Source organism: Chelonoidis abingdonii, chromosome 2 (assembly GCF_003597395.2).
Source record: "Chelonoidis abingdonii isolate Lonesome George chromosome 2, CheloAbing_2.0, whole genome shotgun sequence".
NCBI classification, from domain to species: domain Eukaryota; kingdom Metazoa; phylum Chordata; order Testudines; family Testudinidae; genus Chelonoidis; species Chelonoidis abingdonii.
The window spans coordinates 81,139,184-81,162,922 of NC_133770.1; the positions used below are offsets into that span (position 1 = coordinate 81,139,184).

General features: G+C 41.1%; 1 protein-coding gene across 3 annotated transcripts in view; it reads left to right on the forward strand.

The window, feature by feature from the left end:
- Positions 1-23,739, forward strand: part of ANO10 (anoctamin 10) — a 284,686-nt gene that overhangs the window by 156,171 nt on the left and 104,776 nt on the right. The gene's annotated exons all lie outside the window — the stretch shown is intronic.

Here is a 23,739-nt window from a genome sequence, read left to right on the forward strand (position 1 = left end):
ATTTTAGTTTGGATAGAAAGAGACAAGCCTAAAGTTGGAAGGAGATAGGTCTGTGAGTTGCCCATATAGAGATGGTAGTTGAATTTGTGTTTACAGATGAAATAACTGAGATGGAAGATGTAGAGTGAGAAGAATTGGGTACTTCTCCTACACCGTCAACAAAGGAATTAATTTCCCCAAAATTGATAAATTAAATTAAACAAATTTTTGATAGAACAGAAACTAAAGATGCGTCCACAGTTCAAGAAGGATGTTGATAAATTGGAGAGGGTTCAGAGACGGACCAGGAGAATGATTAAAGGATTGCAAAACATGCCTTATAATGATAGATTCAAGGCACTCAGTGTATTTGCTTAACAAAGAGAAGAATAATGGGTGACTATCATAATTTGTAAGTACATATATGGGGAACAGAATTTTGCTAATGGGCTTTTCAATCTAGTAGACACATGTATAACAAAATCCAATGTCTGGAAGTTGAAGTTAGATACATTCTGACTGGAAATAAGGTGTATTCCTATTGACTTCATTTGAAGCACTCAATGTCTCTGAAAAACAGGTCAAAGCCAGCTAAGGTGTGTAAATATGGACATAGGTACCTGAAGTTAGGCACCTAAATTTGAAATTTTCCATTTTTATTTGTACTATTGGAGAGTACCTAGGGATGTTCAGACACTCAGGTCACTGGACTAGACAAACACTATTAACCCTTTAATTTTCCACACATAGACACTCAAGATTATGATTAGACATTCATGGTTAGATGCAGGAGTGATTTTTTAAAAAATAGATTGAAATATAGAAATGTGTCTAATTTTAGGAGAATTGTAAAAATCTCAAAAATTGGGTTTAATGGAACCTAAGCACCTTCTTAGAATTAATCACATGCTTAAGGGCAGTCCTGCATAGAGATGCTCTTCTGAATCAGGGTCAAAGTGAGCAGAAACAGTATTCTAATACTTTTGTGGTAACACCCTCAGTTTCTCCAAAATTTAAACTTTAATTTAAAAAAAAATGTGTAGGCCTTATTGTTGCAAAACCCCCATCTCTCTGAATGTGAACCAATGTAGTATAAAATATGAAGCATTGTTTCTTTTTGTAGGTAATTCCAGCACTATTTATAGTAAAAATTATTTGAAAACTGAGCCTGCAAGCTATTGACTTCAGTAAGATTACTCAAAAGCAAGGGCTGTAGATACAGACCATTTGAATTTAAGCAGTTCAGAGAAATGACCACATCTCCTCTGTGTTTCTGAATAGTACTGGGCACAATGTTAGCACTCAACAATTTTATAATAATAAATAGTATTGAATAGAGGTTCAGGAAACCTTTAGCCTGTACAAGAGATAATATTAGAAGAGGCTTGGGATATATCTTCAGGTATAGAAAGAACATTGAGACCAAAAGAGAGATCTGAGTATTTTAGGAAAGCAGGCTTAATATATATTTTGATGTACTCAGTTTCAATCATTTTAAAATTATTATATTCTGATTAGGTGTTAGTGTAGTATCAGATGAGAGAAAATTATAATCTTGCTTATTTTAAACCTCAATAGAGAAAAAAAATCACACAAAGCAGTCTAGCTTCACTGATTCAAAACCCTGCTTTCTCCTGTACAATAGGCAAAGAAAAATCAGTTTTGAATTCACAAACAAGTCTCTAAAAAATCCAAACTGCAATTTTTTTTACACAGTAGAAATGCTAATTCCAGCCTTTGTAGGTGCTGACAGTCCCCAGATAAAAAATGTGATGTACAGGTATGTCAGATTATTTTGGACTAATGTAGTCCATCGAAAGTGCTGAAAACTCCATAGCACGAGTCATTAAAACTTGAATAAAGCATTGGATAATATAATAATGGGAATAATTTTGTATTGACAGGTAGATGGAGAAAGATAATTTTGTAAGCCATTCTTCTCTTTTGAATAGAAGTACAGTCCATGATAACTAGGGACCAAGCAATGTATGGAGACTACAGAAATACTGATAATTTGTAGTTCTTAGAGTATTGTCCTTACGGATGCTCCACTCTAGGTGCGCTAGTGTCCCCTGTGCCTTTGGAGATTTCTCATCGCAGTGTCCATTCGGCCCACACATGAGCGTTAGACAGTCTCTTGTCCTGTCGTGTTGTTATATAGCACTGCATGGTCGAACCACCCTCAGGTCCTTCTCAACCACATTGGCCTGAGACAGACCTCTAGCAGTTGTCCTTTTGAGATCTCACCTCTAATTTCTCTTACTGTTAATTGTAGTGTTAATTCTCTAATAGTCAATAGTTCCCTTTATTGTAGCTTCTGTCCTTTCTTTTTTTAAAAAAATCTCTTTTCTATATTCTATTTAGATAGTTTGTCATTTTCTGTCTGAGGTGATGTCTGATCCTCTTGGCTTCAAATGCTGTTTCTCGTGCCAGGAGGCCAGCCTGGTCTGTGACAGACATTCATGTATCCACTGCCTTGAGGAGTCGCATGTCACTCAAAAGTGCAACTTTTGCCTGGTGCTAAAATCAAGAGCCAGGTAAAACAAAAAAAATAAAGCTTTGTTTCCTTGTGATGGAGAACTCTTTACACTGGGCCTCTGGTCCAGGTCAAGGGACCACTCCAGACTCCCACCCAATATGCCGGTCCCCAAGTAAGTCTGCTGTCTTGGAGCCCCATAGTTCCAGGATGCCCAAGAGGAAGGTACAGGACTCCTCAAACAGGCTCTCGAAGGAATGTGCCCTGGGTTCACCAGATAGAGATTCTACCTCTAAAAAGCTGAGGTCACCGGTTCTCTAGCTACCCCAGCACCACTGGCTCTCCAGTCATGTACAGATGAGGCTTCCGGTTCCTTTGGTATCCAGGGTACAGCTAGACAGCATGGCGGCAAGGCTTCAGCCCCGGAGAGAAGCCTCGGTATCATCATCTGATTGAGATGGCAAGAAGAGCTCTTCCTCTGCTCCCTCAGCTCCAAAGAAGCCCACTTGGACTCTAACTGCGCCTCCCTCAGAGTGCACAAAACACTTGGCACCATCAAAGACTGCGGTATCAACAACCCCTGCCACAACTAGTTCGGCACACTCATCAACCTTGGTACCAATGATCCTCGCAGCACCACAAGAGTTCCATTTTCCTCTGGACCTCGCCATATCTGAGACTTTTGACTCACCGCTCCTTGGCTCTAATGGGCTCTCGGTACCGAGGACATCCAGATCACCTGAGGTGTGCCTGGTGTCAATTATTTCACTTCCCGTTTCTCTAGGCACTCTTCTGATCCTGAGTGAACCAGAGAAAGGATTCTGATGAAGACCTTGCCTTGGTCTCTCAAGTGTCTGTCCAGGACTGTCACCCTGCTCCTTCAGAGGTCCCTTCCCGAAGGCTTAAACTGAAGCTCTGAATGTTCACGGCCCATGATTACCACCAACACCTTGGTGATGCAAGCACTTTTGGGTTCCTCCACCTATCCCTTACACTCCTACTCCTTGACCATATTTGGACACTTGGGCTGCTTATCGCGAACAGTTCTCCAGAGCATCCAGTGCTACTCACCAGAGACAAGAACAATCAATGCCACCTACTCCCCCCAGGAGACGTGACCCCCAGAGGAATCTTTTTGAGGAGTAGGAGGCTAGAGCTGAGGTTTTGCCTGCAGCCAACATCATCTCTTCATCCCCCGATGAAGCAGTCATGCCTCCTTCCCCCATCCCTGGTGGATAATTTTAAACACTTCCAGGATCTGATCAAGGGAGTTGCAAATTCCACTTGAGAAGTGAACGGGGTGGGACTACCCCTGCCATGCCTCCTGCTGGTCATCCAGGGAATTAGCATTTCCAGCCCCCGGAACACCCTCTGCAGGCCGGTGTCCTGCTTGCCGCTGGGCCCGAGTCCCTCCTGGACCCCAATACCCCTTTCAGGCTGAGATGCTGGCCGCTGGCAGTACCCCTACAAATCTGGGTCTCTCCTCCCCGGGGAACCCCCACCCTCTATCCCCACCTCTCCTCAGACTATGGATACTGCCAGTCTTGATCTAGCCCCCATTCACTGGGGCAGACTACAGTTTCAATGCCACTCATCACTGGCAAGTGGGGTTTGGACCTGCTGCCTCTGCCTACCCTTGGGCTGCCCCCTGCAACCTCAAGTGTCTATTTGGCCTTACACTAGGCTGCATCCTGGTGGGGTTTCCAGACCGGAGCTCCCCAGCTCCTCTGGCCTTCCCCCAGCACTGCTCCAGTCTAGGTACCCTGTTCAGTTCCCAGCAGCCAGGTTCCTCCCTCTCAAAAGGCTAGAGAGAGAGAGTCTCTGTGCTTCTGGCCCACTGCCCTCTTATAGGGGCCAGCTGGGCCCTGATAGGGGCATGGCCCCAGCTGTAGCTGTTTCCCCTTTCAGCTCAGGCTTGCTGCTTTCCCCAGTAGCAACCCTCTTGCTGCCTCAGCCCTCTCCCAGGGCTGATTTCAAGTCCTTCAGGGCAGGAGCGGGTCACCACTCCGCTACAAGGCGGTTATGGAGCATCATTATAAGCTAGTAGATATCCTTCATTCATCTTCAGTGATCCGTATAGCCTTACCTGTCAATGAAGCTCTTTTAGATCCAACAAAGATAATTTGGCATACACCAGCTTCTGTTCTACCTACATGTAAAAGAGTAGACAAGAAATATTATGTCCCTGATAAGTACTCAGAGTTTTTATTTTCCCGTCCCATCCTATCCCTGTTTAGTAGTGGATGCAGTGAAAGAATGTGGCAGGCAGCACCACAATAAATTCATGCCTCATGATAAAGACTGCAAGCAGCTGTATCTTCTTGGGAAAATGTTCTACTTCTCGGCATCCCTCCAGTTCAGAATTACAAATTATCAGGTTTTGATGACAAAATATAACCACGTGAACTACACCAAACTCCCCTCCCTTGTCGACCACCTATCAGCAGAGCGCAGGGAGCAGTTTCAAACAATTGTGGTGGAGGACCAGCTAGTGGCCAGGACAATCTGAAGCCTCCATTGATGCTGTTGACACCGCCACCTGTTCGATCGCCAGAGCGATGGAAATGAGAAGAGCCTCCTACCTCCAGCTCTCCTGTTTCCCTAAGGAAGTTCAGACCACAGTTGAGATTTCCTTTTGATGGATCTAAGTTGTTCACAAATATTATGGAAGAGTCGTGTGAACATTGAAGGATTCCAGTGCAACTTTGCATTCTCTTGGCATTTACATACTTATAGGAGAAAGCTAAGCAAGTCATAGACAGCCCAGAGATCCCACCCTGTCCATTTCCTTCCCTCCCAGAGGGCATATAAGCCATACCAAAGAAGGCAGAGAAGGAAACTGTATGCTTCTCAGCTTTCCACCTCACTCCCCTCCATCTCCAAGCAGCAATTTTGACATGTTGGTCAAGGGTCTGAATTGCCATCCTCATCCTGTTCTGTGGCACCAATTCATCAGTCTTCCTCCCTTCAGTGACAGGTTTCACCACTTCAGGCAAACCTGGGAGTTGATCACTACAGATAAGTGGCTTTTTACTGAACTTCCACCAATGATCCCCCCATCCCAATCCATCCCCTCTTCAGAGACCCTTCTCATAAGAGTGTGCTTTGTCGAGAAATAAGTATTCTCTTACACTTGGGAGCTATAGAACCTGTCTGCATGCAGCACAGAGGGAAGGGGTTTTATTCAAGGTACTTTCTGGTAGCAAAAAAAAGTGGATATTGGAGGGTCATCCTAGACCTGATACTACTGAACACTTTTGTGAAGGTGCAGAAATTTAAAATGGTGACACTTGAAGCAGTAATTCCCTCACTAAAGCAAAGGGATTAGTTTTTAGCCCTTGACGTTCAAGATGTGTATTTCCATATTGCTAACCATCCATCCTACAAACAATTTCTCTGTTTCACTGTTGGCCAGGATCTTTTCCAATATCAAGTGCTCCCCTTTGGCCTACCGTGATCCAAGTGTATTTTCAAAGATCATGTCGGTGGTAGCAGCACAGCTCTGCAGGAAAGATATTTTAGTATTCCCTTATCTGAACGATTGGTTGCTAAAAGGCCACTCCCTGGAGCTGATGTCTTGGGCGACTTCTGAGACCATAGGCCTCTTTCTTCAATTGAGCCTACAACTGAATATACAAAAATCCACACTGACCCCAGAACAGAGTCTTGAGTTCTAGGGCACATCTCAGTTCAGTGACAGAAAAAGCCTACCTTTCTTGGCACAGGTTTGTTACTCTCTCCAATGGAGCAAACATGATTCAATGCAGTCCACAAACCACAGTCAGGAATTGCATTCAACTACTGGGTCGTATGACGGCAACCACCTTTGTGAAAGAATATGCCAGACTTTGAATGTGTTGCCTCCAAGGATGGCTCAGAACCATTTATTCACCCATCAGTCAACTTCTTTCTGTACCTGTCTTCGTGAAATAATTCCTTAATTGGTGGAAGAACCTTCACAACATGTGCACAGGAGTTCCTTTCACACATCCTTCCCCAATGGTAGTCATAATGATGGATGCCTCTCTGCTAGGGTGGGGAGCACATCTGGATACTCACAAAAGAGACAATGCTACAAAGCAATCTCCTGGAGCTCAGAGTAGTCAAATATGCCTATCTCCTATTCCTACTGCTAATCAAAGGCAAAAACGCAAAAATCATGATGGACAATATATCATGCATGTTTTATATCAGCTGCCAGGGAGGAGAAAAATACCCCTTCCTTTGCACCAAGGCTGTCAGACTTTGGAACTGGTGCATATGAAACCAGATTACTAGCACAGCAGCCTATGTCCCTAGTATTCAGAATGTGATTGCAGATGCACTCAGCAGACACTTCTTCCAAGACCATGAGTAGGAAATAAATTCCAACATATTACTTCACATATTCTGCCAATGGGGTAGCCCCCAGATAGATGTATTCAACATGCAGGCAAACAAGAAATGTCCTCACTTCTGCTCGAGAAGCAGATTAGATTTCCAATCCTTAGGGAGAGATTTTCACCTTCAGTGGTCATCAACCGTACAGTGTGCATTCCTGCTGACTCCTCTGATGGCCGAAGTTATGCTCAAAGTAAAGACAGAGCTAGAGTCATTCTAATAGCTGCCACCTGGCCCAGGCAAATGTGGTTTCCTTACCGCCTGCAGCTAGCTGTTTTCCCTCCAATCATTCTTTGCAACACTCCCCATCTCCTCTCTCAGAAGTGCGAGAAGATTTTTCATCCCAGTGCTTCATCTCACAGGAGTAGAGACAGTCTGCTCAGAGGATGTAAAATGAGTGCTGCTATACAGAAGGAAACAATCTACTCACTGCTTGTAGGCTCAAAAATAGACGCATTTTGCCAGTTGGTGTGACTGTAGACAGCTTTCACCAATGACTGCATTGCTTCCAGATATACTAGACTACATCTTAGCCCTGAAAACTTCAGGCTTATCAATGGGCTCGATAAGAGTCCACCTGGCAGCTCTCACAACCATTCATCCCCCAACAGAGGGCTATTCCATATTTAACCACCCAACTACAGTGAGATTCCTCAGAGGGCTGGGGAACCTCTATCCCCAGGTCCAACACCCCATTCCAATACGAGACCTTAACCTGGTCTTCAAATGCCTTACAAGATCGCCCTTTCAACTACTTGCTCACTGCTCCATTTGTCAGTGAAGATGGCATTCCTGATAGCCATCATGATGGGTTGGTGAATTATGGGCATACCCCGCCCTTCACAGTGCTTTTTAAGGACAAAGTCACGCTGTGGAGTCACTGCAAATTCTTACCTAAGATTTTGTTTGCATTTCATCTCCATCGGACCATTTACTTCCCTATCTTTCTATCCCAAACCACATCTGAATCCCTCATAGTGCACTGCTGCATACCTTGGACATTAAGAGAGCTTTGGCCTTCTATCTAGACAGAACAAAACCCTTCAGAAAAATCGACATGTTATTCGTCTTGATAGCATATTTGGGCACACTGATTTAGAGAGAGAGAGGTTTTCTAGTCAATTATTGGAGTATCTTGTCAATTTCGGTTGTAACCATGAAAATGGATGGCCCAAATCTGCCTTTGGTGCACACCTAAAACTCCCTTAAGTGTCTCAAAAGGAAAGCAGGATGGAAGTAAAAGGGACAAGCTCCCAAGATTAGATGCTATAAAAAGTTCCCATTAAGTTTATGTGCGAGGAAGTCCACATCACTGAATAGTTTCTTTCCTGATCTGAATGATCGTGAATAATTTGTTTGCTGTAACTTTTACCATATACTACACATTCTAATTCATAGATTTCAAGGCCAGACGGGGACATCTAGCCTGATCTCCTGTATAACACAGGCCAAGGAACTTCCCTCAAATGATTCCTAGAGCAATCTTTTTGAAAAAAAAATTTAAAAAAATCTAAGCTCAATTTTAAACATTGTCAGTAATGGACAGTCCCCCACAAACCTTGGTAAATTGTTCCAAAGTTTAATTTTTAGTTTTAAAAATTTATGCCTAATTTTTCCAATCTGAATTTCTCCATCTTTAACTTCCAGCCATTGGATCACATTATACCTTTCTCTGCTAGGCTGAAGATCCTATTAAATATTTGTTCCTCATATAGGTACTTATAAACTGCAGTCAATTCACCTCTTAACCTTCTCTTTTCTAAACTAAATAGATTAAGCTCCTTGAGTCTATCACTGTAACCCATGTTGTCTAATTCTTTAATCATCCTTGTGACTCTTCTCTGGAACCTCTCTAATTTATCAGCCTCCCTCTTGAACTGTGGACTCCAGTTAGCAGCCACACCAGTGCTAAAAACAGAGGTAAAACAACCTCTCTACTCCTTGTCAAGATTCCCCTGTTTTATGCATCCAAGGATTGCATCATTCCTTTTGATCACAGCATCGCACCTGGAGGTCATGTTCAGCTGATTGTCCACCTTGACCCCCAATTTTTTTTCAGAGTTATTGCTTATTTGTATTGGGCTGTTGACATGTCTTTTTATTTAAAGGAAAACGTTGGAGGTTTTTCTTTTCAAAATGCAGAACTGACTATACTGTAAACAAAACCATCTTTTAAAACTTAAATGTATATGTTAGTTAACAAAAAAGGTTCTCTGAGGTGACTGTCTAGTCCTGCTATCAACACGGGCTTCAACAGGACTATTCTGAACTCCAGTTCAGTGAGGTACTGTTTTTAAAAAAACAAACTATAAGCACATGTAGTCTTATTTATGTGAGTGGTACCACACATGCTTAAAGTGAGGCACATGCTTAGCTACTGTACTGAACTGGGGTACTAGTATGTAAAGTAAAGCAAGTGCATAAGACTTTGCAAGATTGGGGGCTAGGACTAAGAAATTCATTCTATGTTGAAAACAATAAAGAATGTGAAAGATTTTGAACATCAGTCTCAAAATCTATTTTACATTTTTTCCAGGTAAACATATTTTAAGTTTTACTTAATTTTAGGGCTGTCGATTAATCGTAGTTAACTGACACAATTAACTCAAAAAAATTATCGCAGTTTAAAAAATTAATTGCGATTAATTGTAGTTTTAATTTAATTGTTAAACCACAGAATACCAATTGAAATGTAAATATTTTGGATGTTTTTCTACATTTTCATATATATTGTACTTTGTGTTGTAATTGAAATAAAAATGTATATTTTTTACAAACATTTGCACTGTAAAAATGATAGAAGAAATAGTATTTTTCATTTCACCTCATACAAGTACTGCAGTGCAATCTTTTTCATAAAAGTGCAACGTTAATGTAGATTTTGTTACATAACTGCACTCAAAAACAAAACAATGTAAAATTTCAGAGCCCACAAGTCCACTCAGTCCTAATTCTTGTTCAGCCAATTGCCAAGACTAAAAAGTTTGTTTACATTTACGTGAGATAAAAATCTTCTTTTTTACAATATTACCAGAAAGTGAGAACAGGCGTTTGTGTGGCACTTTTGTAGCCAGCATTGCAAGGTATTTACGTGCCAGATATGCTAAACATTCGTATGGCCCTTCATGCTTCAGCCACCATTCCAGAGGACATGCTTCCATGCTGATGACACTCGTTAAAAAAAATGCGTTAATAAGATTGGTGACTGAACCCCTTGGGGGAGAATTGTATGTCCCCTGCTCTGTTTTACCCAAATTCTGCCATATATTTCATATAATAGCAGTCTTGGATGGTAACCCAGCACATGTTCATTTTAAGAACACTTTCACTGCAGATTTCACAAAATGCAAAGAAGGTACTAATATGAGATTTCTAAACATAGCTACAGCACTCAACCCAAGGTTTAAGAATCTGAAGTGCCTTCCAAAATCTGAGAGGGACAAGGTGTGGAGCATGTTTTCAGAAGTCTTAAAAGAGCAACACTCCGAAAAAAGAAAATCAACTTTCTGCTGGTGGCATCTGACTCAGATAATGAAAATGAACATGCGTTCGTCTGCACTGCTTTGGATTGTTATAGAGCAGAACCCGTCATCAGCATGGATGCATATCCCCTGGAATAGTGGTTGAAGTATAAAGGGACATACGAATCTTTAGCACATCTGGCACATAAATATCTTGCAACGCCAGCTACAACAGTGCCATGAGAACACCTGTTCTCACTTTCAGGTGACATTGCAAGCAAGAAGCGGGCAGCATTATCTCCTGCAAATGTACACTAACTTGTTTGCCTGAGCGATTGGCTGAACAAGAAGTAGGACTGAGTGGACTTGAAGGCTCTGAAATTTTACATTGCATTCAAAAATAGCAGTTTTATTTGTACATAATTCTACATTTGTAAGTTCAACTTTCATGATTGCACTACAGTACTTGTATTAGTATTTTTCAGTTTACCTTCCAAATTAAAATAGATAACTTGTTGCTTCTCACTTCCTGTGAGATGCCATACTTTTGATTTCTTTCCCTATAATCTACTACTGTACTTAATCTAAGAACTCTCGGACCACAGAGGAGTTCTTTCCTCACCCTGCAGTCTGACCTCAGATTACACGTCACCTATCTTCTGGAAGAGAGTGGTCTGGTCCGAGTGTACTGAACTGAAACAGGAGGGAAGGAAATAGATAAAATGCACACAATTTCTCAAAGTGGGGGCATGGGCACAGGATCGTCATATGGTTTAGACAAGGCACTGGACAGAGAATCCGGAGATCTGGGTTTTATTTCTGCCTCCGCCATTGACCAAGTGTGATCTAGTACAGATCATTATCCCTCTCTGCACCTCTGCTCCCCCTCACAATGTTTCTTTGTCTTTTCTATTTAGATTTTAAACTCTTCAAGGCAGGGACTGCATTTATACAGCAGCTACCAAAAAATGGCTGCAGCTTCAAGATGCTAGTGTAATAATAATCATTACAAATTTAAGCAAAACTACATTATCTAAAGTTTGTTTATAAAATTGACATTCAAATTCTAATTCTTCCCCCTAGAGTTTCAGTAGTTCAAAAAGGAACAATTAATTCCTTCCTGACCCTTTTAAAAACAAAGAAACAAAAAAAAACAAACCCTTTGTTTTAGCAGGAAGACAGCACCTTCCATGGAATAAACTAAGGAACTTTTAGGGCAGAGACACCAGCTAAGGAGAGCAGGTGAAGGGCAGTTTCCCCCCATCCCCTTCCCATGCTCGTTGCGCTTCATATCAGGCCAGAGAATGCAGTAGACAGAGCAAGAGAGGAGCCCCTCATGCTGGGAGCTGGATGCCTCACAGTGTGAAGGGGGCTTGGATCCTTCCACACAGCCTGCATCCTCAGGCTCTCTATGCTAATATGTGTGCATCAAATTGCAGCGCATGCACATTGGCCATCCTGAAGTCAGTTTGGCAGCTGCTGTCCTGAACCCAACAGATGCTGCAGGGAATGTGCAGGGTGGGTGGGGAGTATGGTGGAGACCTATGGGGTCACCTAGAGACTATGGGGTGGAGTCATCTTGACCCCAAACTTCCTTTTCCATCTCTATCACCAATCATAAACAGCAGTCCTAAATTGCAATTACACAATTTCCTCCCGAGGAAACGATTGAACTCACCACTGGTACTACCTTTTGGTCAGGCGTGGCTTGGCAATTCTTGGCCTGTCAGGTACTCATGCCTTCTGCCAACAGCCACTCCAGCACTGTGGTGGTCTGTCTTTTCTTGTGACTTAGCCCTCCAGCCAGATCACTTTAAAGTTTCTGGCTTTAAAGGGTAGTCCATAAACAGAAACAAGGGGAATTAATACAAATCAATTGTCCCAAAGTTGGGTTATGGCTGTCTTCCTTCAGAGGGTCCTTTTTGGGCTGTGGCCCTAAACTGACTCCACAGCTTACAGAGCAGAGTGGTTCCCTCTCAAGGTGAGTTAGCACCTGGCCCTTCCTTCCTTTAGGGAGGGTGCACTGGGCAGTGGTTGTCTGGGGAGCTCCTGCCTTCAGTCAGCCCTCTGTCCAGGAGCTGACGACCAAAGGTCTGCCATCAAGAGGTTTGTCCCTCTTAAGTGTCTTCCTCCAATCCAGACATTCTTTACAAGCACAAAATAACTGTCACATCACCATGAAGGAGGTATTCCTCCACTGGGAGAAAGTTTAAGTTTAGTTTTCCCCATTTTATTTCCAGAAAAAAGTTACATTACCTGCCCAAGGATGTGCAGCAAATCACAGGCAGAATTGAGATTAAAATTCCAAAGTTTCTGGTTCCCCAGACTATGCTTTCTTTCCAAGTATCCAAAGTATGTAATTAGCCTAGACTATTAGTTACAAAGGCTTAAAAGTATCAGTACTGTACCCCTAGTGGTGGCTGAGAACCACTTTTGAAGCATTATTAGAGCATTTATAGGCATTCTTTAAAATGACCCTGCAGCACAGAGAGAACCTCACTTTTTTGTAAGGAGTTTTTTATATAGTTACTTTAAATTGTACAGGTTAATCAGCCAATAATATATTAAATGCATTCAGGTAAATGAGGGTGTGATGATCTTTGGATTTTCCCAACAAGAGAGATTAAATTAGTCTTTCATGTCCTTTGTTTTACTTAAAATTGCAGATCCTCATAGGTCATTTTCATAGTCTGAGAGGGAAATTATGAAGATTAAAAAGCCCACTACCCAACTGGATGGCAAATAAAAACTGTGTATTGCTATGCTGTTTATTATCAATAGAATTAAATGCTTTGAAGTCACCTTCAAAGGAGCCACATCATGTTTGCATACTAAATTTAAAAAAAATCATTTGCACAAAAGGAATTTTATTTAATATTTAGAGATATTTGTGCTTAGGCGAGGCTTTCCCTCTCTCACAACCATCTTCTCCGCTTACTCTCTTCTTCACAAAAGCTAGAATGCTGAATTTGTGACATGCCATTTCCATGGCAATGCACTGATGTAATAAACACAGGATTAATTCACTGAAGGATCATTCATATAAAGAAGCTGGGTTGTGAAAGTCTATTCAAACCGAAATATCTGAAATAATAAGTAGAGAAATATAGGGGAGGAAAGGCCAAGAAAATTGCTTTTTTTATTGTAAGTGTTCTTTTTGTTCAAGTTTGATACATTGGAAGTCACTTTTTAAATTATTCCTATACGTACTTGCTTGTCTGAAAGCACAGAAAGAAAATAAGTATGATCGAGTAGTCAAAAAAGACTGAAAGTTAAGGAGATTTAGAGTCTTGCATCAGCTCTGCAAGTCTCTTTACATGACTGTGGGCAAATAACCTCTCAAAGCCATGATATCCATGGATGTAAGGAGTTATTCATGCAAAGGAAGAGAGTGGCAGAGAGATTTGATACCAAATAATCCAAAGGAAAAAAACCCTAAAAGTCTAGTTTATAAAATTACAATTAAATTTTTTTACTCTTTTAATAAACCGTAAGAACTGAATTACTACTTAAAATAAGTTTTTTAATATTCTCATCACGTGAGAGTGCGCATTTACATGCATGCATACACACACAAATATATCAAAAAATCATTTAAAACATTTAAGGTGGCAAAGGGGAAATACCCAACTCAGTAAACAACACAAGAAACACAAAGAATATACGTTATTTTCTTACCTCCTCCACACACCTACTCAGAGAGATGCAACATCTCTATATCACCTGTATAATAAACCAGTCACAACTGTTAGCCAGTTTGCCAGTTTCTGCTCTCATACACATAACTCCAGTTGACTAGTATCCAAAGGAGAGTGTGTCATGCCTGTGAAAGGAAGAAGGTGGTGGTCAATAACTTGTGTATCTGAGACATTGCTTGAAGAAGAAGAATCTATAAGGGAAGAAAGGTGGAATTGTGAAAAGGTTTTGATTTACCATAGGAAGATTGATGTTAGTCCTTTTTTTGTTTTTGTTCCTTAAAATGAATAGCAAGTAATCTTTTTGAAACTGTGTGTTATTCTCAGCTAAGAGAAGAGTTTATAATGATTGACTGATATTTACTGTAGGGGTTAGGACGAACAGAAAAAGTATTTACTCATTAGAAGAGCATGATGGTTCACTGAGCTCATCCTGTCTCATAGGATTTCTATCACACTCAGATAAAGCTGTGGTTTGATTAGCATGCAGTCACAGTAAATAGCATTATAGCACCAGATCTTATCACCTGAGGAAAGTGTGCATGCTCTTCTAAGAGGGAAATGTATGTGTATATAGATTAGGACGGGAGGGTGCAGCCACAGAAAGTGGGAGGATTTAAAAGTGATTTTGTATTTTTTAAGGGTCAATGTCTACCCTCAAATATATGCTTGACACTCTATGTTTCCAACATAGCTGGCTCTCTTTCTTCCTCTTCCTGGTTTGCCTATGATCTTACCTGATAGTACAAGAGCTGGAATCAAATCACTCTGCGATCGGTGATCAACCTGTCCTCAGAAAAATGTTCTCTAAGATAGGTTTTCAACTAATTCTGCTCTTTTTAAATACATCTTTCTTGTCACCTCGTCATTCAAAGTATTAGTTTTCCAACTAATTTTTAACATTCTTCTATAACATTAAAACTCAAATACACTGAGTCATCTTTGTGTCCTTTTTTAAGTTTCCAGCCCCCACATCTGTATGTACAGGAGTGTTGACCATATGTAGCACTCCAGTAATCTAGTGCAGATGTGTAGTTTTAACTTTTGACTATACAGAAGTCTTTGGAAGTTTTTGAACACATTTTTTGCAGGCTGTATCTTTCTCTTGATTTCTTCATCTCATCTTATGTCTGATGTTATTACATTCCCTAAACAGGAAAAACTGTTCACTTTTTTCATCACTTGACCATCAAGATATGGGTGTTGCCAATGTTGTGTATTACTGTGTTTTATTGTCATAAACTAACTAAAATAAAATCTTCAGTACAAAAATCCATCTTTAACGGGAAATTATGTAGTGTAGATAAATAAACAAAAACAAAACACAAGCCCTGATCAATGCTGAAAGTGACTAAACAGTCCCCTTATATGTTTCTTTTAATTTACCAACAGCAATAACAATTTGCACAGTTTTGAGTCGTATTCACAATATTTTATTTATCTACAGCAGTGTATTGCATTATGCTACCGGAGAAGTGTTTCAAATATTTCCAGTGCTGCTAATATGATATCGTAACTGCTTTTACTTCAAATGTTGTTGAAGTTGTCAGGATTTAAGTACAGTACTGTTTGTTTATTACCTTTTCAAACAGGCATTTTCCATTTGTTGAGCTTCTAAGATAATGTTGAGAGAGAGAGCGCACACACATGTATGTAAATGTAACCGTCAGGTAAATGACAAAAAAATCAACAAGAGGAAATATATACTAATGACATCTTAGGCGTCTTTGTTTATCAGTGTTAACAAGAAAGAAAACTCCAGTGGCACTTAGCATGTACTTTCTAGATACAGCAGGATGTTTCTACCAAATCTTATACTAGCTTGCCCTTTAGAGTCATATATGCTCATTAGATTTTTCAAAATCATACATCCATACTGTAAAAAAGTCTACTGCACTTGCCTTGTACCACTAGTTCAAGAGAATGTAAGCCTTCAGTTCATCGTATTCTACAGGCTTTAAATTGATCATTTAAAAAGGCTGTAAACTTAATTAAGTTTCAGGTATTTAGACTCAATAAGGGTATATTATAATTGATAGCCAAAAGGTTTTGCTACAATTTCTATTTATATTCTGAGGCTAAAACCGTACTTTTCAATAGTTAAAAATCCTAACAAGGAAAACGTGAGAAAAATGGAGCAACTGCTAGGTCCCTAGATACTGCTACAAAGAAATTAGCTCAAGCTGCGTATAGTATAGTGTAGTTAATTTACAAACACACACATACATCCAAAATCTAAATATTTTATTTCCCTGCAACTGAATGGAAGAATAAAAGCAGATACTACATAAATCATTAATTGCAGGATGAATAATTTTGCCAACTTCTGAAATTAATACTGAACTCATTTAATTTTAGACAATTCAGTCAATTCTTTTTGGTTAAAGAACCTTGTCTTTCTAGATCAAAACAAATTCTAGCAATCTGTGAAGAATTCAGTAAAGTTTCCCCCACTTCCTTTTCCAGGAGAATTGAGAATAGAAGGATTTTCTCACAATATAGTCCATCCCTATAAAGATTTTTACTCTCTTTCCCAGTGCGCCATGAAAAGCTATACAAAACACTGTAAAATTTAATATAATACAAGTTAGAACTATACACATGTAGCTAGCAAGCAGTTCTGTCACTCTGGCTTTGTCTTCTCTGGAAAAAGGGTGAGTTCTTCTTTGAGTGCTTGCTCATGTTGATTTCATTCCAGGTGTGTGCGCAGTGCAAGTGGACAGTCGGAGATTTTTACCTTAGTGGTATCTGTAGGGCTAGCTGTGGAGCCCCCTTGAGTGCCGCACTCATGTGCTGGTATATTCTGACCCTAAGCCCTCTCAGTTCCTTCTTACCACCCGTGATGGGTGGTCCAAGCATCGCAAGAGCATTAGTGGTTCTTACAAGCCATTGTTCTGTCTTCTTTGTATTTAGTTGATAGGTACTTTCTTAGACCATTACGTTAAGTGTTAGAGTAGTAGTTTAGGAGTTAGAGTCCCTCGGAGCAGGCCATGCCCAATTCACCAGGCTTTAAGCCATGCTCATTGTGCAGCAGGCTGATGCCCATTAGTGACCCCCACGACAGCTGTTTGAAGTGTTTGGGGGAGTTCCACAGAAAGGACAAGTGCAGGATCTGCAAAAAATGTCACCCTCAAACTCAAGATGAGTGGTATTTCTGCTTGAGGGCCCTTTGCATGGAGGCTGCACTTCGTCCTGCCTCGCAAGTCTCTCAGATGGACTCTATGCCTGTCACTTTGGCATCGATGCACAGTGCACTGACAGCACTGGAATCTACATGGCACAGTTCCCCCTCACTGGTGCCTAAGAAGCAGAAGAAGTTGAAGGGTCCACCGCACCGCAGGAAAAGGAGGCTTCAGACAGAGCACCTGTGTGTGCACCCCGGAGCAACCCAGGAGCACTGCTGCGGTCTCAACCCCTAGCCCAGCCAGGGATCCACCTCTGACTCCCAGGAGCAGCATGGGATCCCAGCCCCTTGTAGGGCCATCTGTGCCCGAAGTGGGCCCGGTGGCCAAAGAGCAAGTAGGCTTGCCAGTACCTCAGACGCCAAGCCAGGCGATAGTCCTGACTAAGGACCATGACATCTAAGGGCAAGGAGTTTATTGGACCACCCTCTAAAGCAGCAGAGTGTCCCTGGTACCTGGACCGCAGGTGTCGATCCCCATCACCGTGGCTCATTCCTTTATTAATTGAGTAAGTCTTCCACATGTTTCTTGTTTGCCTTTCTCTTTAAGTAACTGCAGTTTACAAAGGAGAATTCACAATGGACTCATTTTCAGCCTCTGACCAGTAAAACTGTCTGACTTTTTCAAAGTGTCACCAATGATAGTTGTAAAAAGCCTTCACATCAGAAATGGAGTGAATGGAAGAATAGTGGATGGCTTAGATCTTGTGAAAGAATCTTGTTAAATGTTCCTCTTTTGGCACATATTGACTTATCCTATTTATTATGTGTGTGAGATTGGATCAATGTAACAAATGTAACATGGAAAGATTCACCTGATAACTTAAAAAAAACATATCACGGGACTCCGCTGCAGGAGAAATAGTTTTGTGGGATGGATTCACATTTAAACATATCATGTTAGGAGTTTTGTAAGTCATTTTAAAATAACAACGTTGAAATAAAACAGATCAATAGCAGAAGTGACTGTACAAACATTTAAAGCAAGAAGCAATAAATGCAAAGGTTTTCAATTTGTGATATTTCTTTGGTTTTCATCTGGAGTTACTGCAGATTCTGAAAGGGCTTACGGTGCTTTCAGTTTTTCCACATCAGAGTAGGAAACCATGTGTGTATCCGGTGTCATAGCTGATTCTGCAGTGCACTGTGTTGTTATGCTAGGGACCTAAAGGATACAGGGAGAAATTGCTCCTTTAGCCAGAACTAGATTGAGAACATCACAGATAGGTGCTGAAGGTGCAGGTTTAGTTTGCTGTTTTTGCGTCTCGTAGCAGCTTTTTGTAGAATTGTGTTTTATAATCAATAAAGAAGTATATTGCCTTCCCAGTAATTGAGATAGTGTTATATCCACAATTGCCTTGAGACAGGGAGGCTGATGGGATTACATTATACAGTGAGAACATATTCTTGAAATGAAATAGTAGATGAAAAACCTATAACCTGACTTCCACAACTCCACTACCTAATATAGTATTCTGAGTCATTGCTTCCGGCTTGAGAAAGTTAAGTTTCTATTATGCCAAAAGAGGATTAAGAATAGAAATGGATTTTAAATTACTGTATACATAGCACAGCCATGTTGTCTAACCAGATTAATCAGTCCCATAAAAGCAAGGTAATATCCTTCTGGATTTAAAGTAAAAATTTACTTTATACAACGTTTTCCTCATAACATTTGTGTGTAATAATAAAGCAAGTCTTGCTTTTAAATGTTGTCTGGGCCGGGGGGAGGGGGGAGTCTGAGTGATCATTTTAGAAATAGCTCTGTCTGTGTACCTTGGAAACATATTAGATAAGACCTAGGCAATAATTTTAAGTGGCAAAACCAACCTTTACGTTCACTATCTACCATGAGTTTTATATTTCCAATGGCTTATGTACAAATGACCATATTTGAAGATCCACATTAAGCACAAAATAATCAGCAATATCAGTGGGAAACAATGTATAAAAGAATAGCACAAGTATGTGGGGACAAAATGACAAAAGCTAATGCACATGCATTACGACTAGGGCTCCGTGTATGTCACAGAGATCGTGGAAGTCATGGATTCCATGAATTTCCACAACCTCCGTGACTTCTGCAGTGGACAGTGTGGCTGACCCCAGGGCCACCCAAGTAGCTGGCTCTGGGGCCCATTGCTCAGATGGCCTCAGGGACAGCCATGCCTGCCACTGCTGGAGCAACTCTGCAGCCAACTGCTCAGGCAGCCCTGCAGCCAGCCACACCGGCTGCCGCTGAAGCAGCCCTGGGGCCAGCTGCACCATCCCCTTCACAGGTGGACCCAGGCAGCTGGGCTCAGGACTGCCGAGCAGCAGTTCCTAGGGTGGCCAGAGCAGCCACTGCTCAGTGGTCCCTGGGCGCCTCCTGCCCCAGCAGTGACCTCTCAAGGCGCCCTATCAGCAGTGCCTCCCCTCAAGATTTAGTCAGGTATTTAGTCAGGACCAGTCATGGGGCTATGAATTTTTGTGTATTGCCCTGTCCGTGATGTTTACTAAAATATCCAAGACTAAATTGTAGCCTTAATTATGACTAGCAAGAGCCATAAAAGGCAATAAGAGGAGATTCTATATATAGATTAGAAATAAGTGAAAGAAGAATGTAATTGTGGGTCCAATACTTAATGTGGAAGGAAAGCAAATAATATATGACCCAGAGAAGGCTGAAGCATTTAATGCCCTTTTTGTTTAATTCTTCACTAAAAGGGTTAATTGTAACCAGATGCTTAACACAGTATGAACAAGGGGCAAGACTCTCAGACCAAAATAGGGAAAGAATAGATTAAAAATCATTAGAAGTGTTAAAGTAATCACGGCATGATGAAATTCAGCCTACCCTAGAGTACTTGTTGAACCAGCCAAAGCACTTTGTGAACCATTAGCAATTATTTTTGAGAACTCATGGAGGATGCATGAGGTCCCAGAGGACTGGAGATGGGCTAAAATAGTATCTGACTTCAAAAAGGGGAAAAAAGAGGATCCAGGGAATTATAAAGCAGTCAGCCTAACTTCGTTACCCAGAAATGAACAATCATTTTGTTCCAGCCTAGAGGATAATAAGGTGATAAGTAGTAACCAACATGGAATTGTCAAGGAAAAAAATCATGCCAAACCAATCTAATTTCCTCCTTTGATCAGCTAACTGGCCTTGTGAATAAAGGAAAGCAGTAGATGTATATCTGATTTTAGTAAGGCTTTTGTCCCAGTTCCCCAAGCTGTGAAGGCACTCGACTCACCGCTGTGGCGTCTCCTGCTGGCTGTCCTGGGAACTAGTTTAGTTTGCCCATGTGCCCTCATCTGGTGATGTCTCGCTGCCATCACTTCTTCTCCAGGAAGCAAGTTGTCCCCACAAACACAGTGTCCTCTTCAGGACACAGCCATCTGGCTGTGTCACACTCTGTTCTCCCCACTGTCCAGCTACTTCCCAGTGGCAAGTGGGGGGGAGGGTCCCAGGCCCACCCACTACTGGTCCCAGTCTAGGGACCCTGTAGATGGCAGTCACATGCTGTGTCCCCTTCAACCTCGCAGTCTACTTCCCTGGGCCACTTCCGCGTAGCCCAAGCACCTTCTCCACCCTTGTCTCAGGGCCCCAGCCTGTCAGCAGTCAGATGGGAGCTCACTCTCGTTCCCCTGATCCTTCCCAGCACTGCTCTGTCCCAGGTGCTATCTTCCCTCTTTCTGCAAGGCAGACAGTCCTCACTCCTTGAGCGCCAGGGAGTGACTAAAGCTGCTCTGCCTAGTAGCCCTTCTTATATGGCACAAACCGGTCTTCATCGGCTGCGCAATAAGCCCTCTCCTGATTGGTTGCCTCCTGTGCAGCCTCCAAAGTGTTGCTTTAACCCCTTATGGGCCAGTGTGGGGTCAACACCCCATCACAATGGCCTAGCTGAAATTACTATAAATTGTATATGTAATTGATTGAAAGACTATTTTCAAAGATTAGTTATCAATGATTTAGTGTCAAATTAGGAAGATACATCAAGTGTCATCTTGAAGGGGTATGTCCTAGGTTCAATACATTAAATATTTTCACTAATCTCTTGGATGATGGTATGGTGAGCATGCTAATAAAATTTGATGATACCAAACTGGGAGGGGATGCAAGCACTTTGGAGGACAGGATTAGAAGTCAAAATTATTTTGATAATTTGTCTAAAATCAGTAAGATGAAATTCAATAACAATAAGTGCAAAGCACTAGATTTAGGAAGGAAAAATCAATGTGTAACTACAAAATGGGGAATACCTGACTGGGCAGCAGTACTGCAGAAAGGATCTGGAAGTTAGAATGGTTCACAAATTGAATGAGTCAACAGTGATGCTGTGAAAAAGGGAATGTCATTCTGGGATGTATTAACAGGCGTGTTATATGTAAGACAAGGGAGATAACTGTTCCACTGTGTTTAAAACATGAGACACCTCTACTGGAGTACTGGATGCAGTTTTGGGCACCACACTTTAAGAAATACAATAACAAATTGGAGAGCATCTAGAAAAGGACAAAACTGAGACATTTAGAAAACATGATATACGAAGAAATTATATGCTATATAATACATGAAAGAATTAGGCGTGTTTAATCTGGAGAAGAGAGCTGAGGGTGAACCTGATAAGTCTTCAAATATGTTAATGTTTTCAATAAAGAAGATGGTGATCAATTGTTCTCTATGTATACGAAGAATAGTACAAGAAGTAATTGGCTTAATTTGCAGTGACTGAGTTTCAGGTTGGCTATAAGGAAAAACTTTCTAACAATAAGGATACTTAAGTAGTGGAACAGGTTAGCTAGGGAGGTTGTGGAATCCTAGTCATTGGAAGTTTTAAAGAACATGTTAGACTTGTCAGGGATGGTGTAGGAATACTTAATTCTGCCTCAGTATGGGGAGATGGACTAGAGGTCCCGTCCGGCTATACATTTTTGTGATTCTATAAGATTCAATTTTCATGTCAAAGACTATTCAATTTGGGATATTAAGTAGATAAAATGTTGGCAAGAGATTATAGGAATTTCTCCTTTTCAGTAACAGCTGCAAAAGAACTTGTAAGAGAGGGAAAAGTATGTATCACAGAGATTAACGATGTACAGAAAACTCCACTCATCATATGGCTCTCATACTGTGCAATCTATTAATATGTCTTTAGTTAAGATTAATCTTCTTCCGTTTACGAAGTCCATATTTGGATAGAAGATTTGAAAGACTATACTCCTCAATAAATTTGACTTTTAGAAACATATTTTTTTCTAAGATAAGAACTATTTGAATTGATCAGAAACTGTTTTGTTTTTTTTAAAAAACAAACACCTTATTTTTCTTCTTTGAGTATGTATGTCCCAGTGTATATCCCACAGTAGGTATGCATGTACCTAATTTACATAATATTGGATTCTTTCGAATAGTAGTGTCCGGGGTTGTGTCTGTACCCCGTGGCTTCTTGAGCTCCCATGTGAGGGCATAAATGGTAGAGTGGCTAAGACCTTTATTCAGTCCCTTCTTACTCCCCATGTCAGGAAGATGGAATCTAGTTAGTGTCAAAACCACTACGTCTACAGAGCTTCAAACTAATCCTTTTCTCAGTTAGTTGGTGAAGAAAATATATTTTCACCTTTCTCCCTTATTTTGGACATTCCAAGAAAAATTAGTTTCAAAAGATAAATATATGAAAATAAAAAGTAAAATGAGACCCCTTGTACATTGCCTTGTACAGAAGGTTGAGGCACCAAATTGTCAGGGTTCAAATCCTGCTTTTCCTATGATGGTCAGACCCCCCTCACGGATGAACACCACTGTTGCCTTTTCAGTCCAGAGAAGAGCCATATCTCAAACGGGCCTGGTGTGCTGGTCTTTTTTTCCTCCAAGACCTACAAGTATAGGGACACTTGGCTCAAGTTACATCTGTTTGAGCAATCCTCTTGAGATCAATGGAAGTAGAATTATTCCATTGACCTAGCTGCTGACTCTTGGGGAGTTGGATTGCCTATGCCAATGGTAGAATCTCGCCCATCGACATAGGTAGTATCTACACTGAAGCACTAGAACTGTGCAGCTGTGGTTTTAAGTGTAGCCAAGTCCTTACTCTGTCAGAGTTTCAGGGACATCCTGCTTCAGAAACAGAAAAATATCTGAGATCTGCAAGGCAGTGATGGGGACTAGCCCACTGACTTTTGTCAAGCATTTTATACCTCAGATGTAGCTGCCAGAACAGATGTCAAGTTCAGGAAAGCACAACTACAATCAGTGTTCAACTAACGCAGTTGATATTCCTCATCCTATCATTCAGAAGAAGTACTGCTTTTCAGCCATCTGCATGGGATCCACACTGACACATACATCAAAGAAAGAGTGGTTACTTCTCTACAGTAGCATGGTTCTTTAAGATGTTGTCAGTGATTTGGGGTTTTTTCTTTGTGTGTGTGTGTGTGTTTGTTGTTTTACAAAAGCCACCAGAACTGCACTGGAAGACAACTTTTGTTTACTACTTGTATCAGTTTCAAGCTACTGACATAGAGATAAAGAGCTTTATAACCCATTTGCTAATCCCCCGAGTCACCCAGTCAGATTAAATTTCT